Consider the following 3,895-nt stretch of genomic DNA (forward strand, 5'->3'; position numbering starts at 1 on the left):
CCAGTGTGCTGGGTTCGGCCTGCGATCGCCGGACCCAAAAACGGGCCGAGCCAGCGGGTTTTGACGTCTTGGAGGCGCGAGTGGGTTTTTTTTGGTGTCGGCGCGTAAAAAGGTGCCCTGGGGGCCTGTTGGGAGTGCGGCTGGAGATGCTCTTAGCACTCTCTTGTAACAACTCGCCTTGATGGCCTTTGAGTAATGCATTCGGGTGAGGATCCTCTCTCCAGAGATAATGTTTTTAATTTATTATATATAAAAAAGACAACCAGATTTGTGCCTGAGAAAGAAGAAGCGACGAAAATTTCATGCAAGAGTCCGAAACATGACATCCTGAAGCTGCTATATGCTGCCCTGTCAAGAGTAGACTATTATACAAAGCCAGATTAATTGCGAAGATCCCCTATTCCCAGGGAATAATACCGTTCTTTTGAGAGGAACCGTGGAATAATACCTTCCATGGACAGAGCCCAAAGAGGAAGGAGAAAACTCGATCGAGAGGTTTAATAAAGCTCCATGTCTGTCTTGAGTCTTCCTGGAATGGAATATGCTCCGCATATCTTCTTCTTACCTGCATCCTCTTTTTGACGGAGCTTTACTCCTCCCCCGAAGAATTCTATCCTTGGTTGGCTTTGACCCAAAGTCCACCATACTTCACATGGACAAATCCTAGTACTGTATATGGATAATATAGTCAGTTCCCAGCTTCCCTCCATGCCGACCAGGGCAGGCAGCATATGCTTCAAATATTCCAAACTGACCAACCCCCTCCTGCACGCCATAACAATGGGGCGCCTCCCCACAGAACTATCGTATCTCCATGCCTCATTGACTCCATTAAAGTAGCCGAGAGCTAGCACATTTGCGAGCCAAGCCAGGGAGTTGAGGTTGAGAGATGAAGTTCGGGAAGAGGCTCAAGAAGCAGGTCGAGGAGAGCCTCCCGGGGTGGAGGGACAAGTTCCTGGCGTACAAGCGCCTCAAGGTGCTCGTCCGACTCGTCTCCAGCTCCTCGCCGCACCGTGCCGCGGCGGAGGCCGCCTTCGTGCGGCAACTCCACGACGAGGTCGACAGGTTCAACACCTTCTTCCTCGAGCAGGAGGAAGAGTTCATCATCCGCCATAAGGTACCTGCTGTTGATTGAGAAAATACACTGAAACAGTGCAGTAGATGTAATCAAAACAATGTGCAGGAAGTAAGGGAGACGGTGAAGGCGGTGGCCGGCGAGGAGCCGTCGGAGGCGGAGCGTGCGGCGCAGATGAGGAAGGTGAGGAGGGAGATCGTGGATTTGCACGGGGAGATGGTGCTGCTCCTCAACTACAGCGCCGTCAACTACACAGGTTTGTTTCATCTCCTCTGGCTTAACAATGACAATGTTATACTATGGGACCGAGGGAGCAGTACGAAGTAACATTTTTTGGGCACGCTTTGAGAAAAAGGAAATTTGGAAGGTTCTTGAAATTGTAAGTTCGTGGTAGTATCGGAAGAAATTCAGAGCTTTACACAAACAGAAAACAGAGTACACGACAAGCTCTGCTCTAATTTTCTCATAAAAAAGAAAGCAACTATCGTGAATTGTACGCTTCGACCTGCAGAGACTGTCTCTACTCAGACCAGTCGTAGCTTTTCTCCACACGACCAACTGGTCTTATGACTTGGCCAAGATCATTGAACATCTAGTGCTACACGTACATTGCAAGGCTGGCGAAGATCCTGAAGAAGTACGACAAGCGTACAGGGCGCCTGCTCCGGCTGCCCTTCATCGAGGAGGTTCTTAAGCAGCCATTCTACACGACAGAGCTCATGTCGAGGATCGTCCGCGAGTGTGAGGAGACCATGGAGGCTGTGTTCGCCTCCGACAACAGTGGTGATCCGTGGACGAGGAAGCGCTGCACCGACACTGAGATGACTCCCATGGCAACGGAGCAGGGCATCCTTAGAACACCATCGCGGCGCTGGTGGCCATGAGGGAGCTTCGCAGCGGGAGCTCCACGTACGGGCACTTCTCGCTGCCACCCTTGGCAAAGGAGACGGAGCATGGCCTGCTGCTATCCATCCAGGTTGCCGATCTCGTTCAATCTGAGGCACATGGTATTGTCCGGGTGGTTTGACAGATTAGATGAGTGTAATTGTAGGTATAGGTTTCCATGGCTACTTACCGGCGTCCGATTATATGATACGAGTAAGGCATATTGTGGTTTACTTATTTATTTATTTATTTAGAAAAGACACAAATATATTTGAAAATTTTAAAGGAAAACAGTAGCATGTATAAAGCAAAGACAACAAGACACAAAACAATCAACCAAAGATAAAATTACATAGAAAACGATCATGTTTTGCCTTCAATTGTATGATGCCCGCCGAAACTTAAAAATTTCACTAGAACGGTGGTAAGCAAAAGGGGCACATGCAAGAGCCCTCACGGTATCAGGACTTAAAGACCATAATAGTCACTCGCCACTAGAAACGATATCAGGACTTGAAGACCGTGAAAAAGTTTGAAGTTGAAATAATGTAGAAAAATTGAGTTGTGCGTGAAAAGCCGCGGTTCTCCATTTGAAACCCTGATACTTCGCCACAGAGTGTTTCATTCGAATAATTAAGTTGTGTGTAAGTGCACCATGTTTTTGCCGTAATGCTCTCACATTTTTACGGAACCCTACGGGGGTTCTATGAAGACATCATGCCAAGTTCCGTCCATTTCGGAGCTCGTTTGCACTTTATTTGCAACTGAAGAGCCTTTTGCCCTTTTTAATTGCTGGAAACTCAGTTAATCTTTGAAAATAGCACACCAACTCAAAGGTGACCAAATTTGAGCATGGGATTTCCTAAGGTGTGTAATAAACATTAAAAAAGTGTGAAGTTGAAATGTACCCTAAAAACAACCAAAACAATAAGGTCACTTCAAAACAGAAAAACATAGATCTTCGTCGCCGGCCAGTGCTATCACGCACCCTTCCCCATCCAAAAATTTCAGAGAACTCCCACTCGACCTATTCGATTTGTCCAAATCAAAGCCCAAACTAAGAATAGAAGGCGGTGACCTACATGAGTCCACAGACAGTGGCGCCCAGGTGATCTCCTGTCATTGGTCCTCCTCCTCGTCCTCCCACGCCGGCACCGGCATCCGCGCTGCCACATCTCCTTCCCCACCTTTAGGGTGAAATCCCGCCATTGCCATGTCTTCCATGGCATGGAGCTTCCTGTCTGCTGCCACTCCTCCTCCACCACTTCCCACCAAACCACTTTACTCCTCTGTTGCAAGATCCCCTTTTCTTCTTCTCCCTCTGATGTGAAGCGAATCTCGAGACAAGGGTCGATCCGTTGTTAGCCCGATCTTTCACGACACAAAAATTCATCGCAGCAAGAACTCGTTGCGGCTTTACTAAAATATTCACAAACTCCGCAGAAACAACACACCAACCCCTCAATTCGAAGGAATAATGTGGACGAACCTTATAGGCTCAGCTAATTTCCTGTGCGTCGCGCCGCAGGAACTCACTCGCCAACATAGATTTTTGACAAGGTTTCTCTAAACTTGATAATGGACGATGGCTGGAACTCACACGGTGTCTAATTCGTCTCAAAATACCTCCACGTCCTTCATCCATTGCAGTCTTGCTACGTAATGCGGGAGCTTTGTAGCTTATTTTCTAAACATATTTTTCTCGTCGTTGACCCAGTGTTGGACAGTCCGACTCCCTCGCCGTATTGACTTGTTGTCGTAATGCAGGCACAACATACTTCTTCTTTGTGTTCCTGGCTAGCCTGAGTAACAATTTTGTTAGTGATAGCACATGGGGTTATATCATCCTCCCTCCCTTCAAAAGAACCCGTCCTCAGTTTGGACCTATACCTTGCAGATTTTTTCTTAAACATTTCGACTGTACACTTTATATTG

At 47.5% G+C, this 3,895-nt stretch overlaps 1 pseudogene; it reads left to right on the plus strand.

Annotated features, from left to right (window-relative positions):
* Window positions 1-693: 693 nt before the first annotated feature.
* Window positions 694-2,193, plus strand: LOC123147215 (SPX domain-containing protein 3-like; annotated as a pseudogene).
* The last annotated feature ends 1,702 nt before the right edge of the window (window positions 2,194-3,895 follow it).

Source organism: Triticum aestivum, chromosome 7A, assembly GCF_018294505.1.
Source record: "Triticum aestivum cultivar Chinese Spring chromosome 7A, IWGSC CS RefSeq v2.1, whole genome shotgun sequence".
Lineage (NCBI taxonomy): Eukaryota > Viridiplantae > Streptophyta > Magnoliopsida > Poales > Poaceae > Triticum > Triticum aestivum.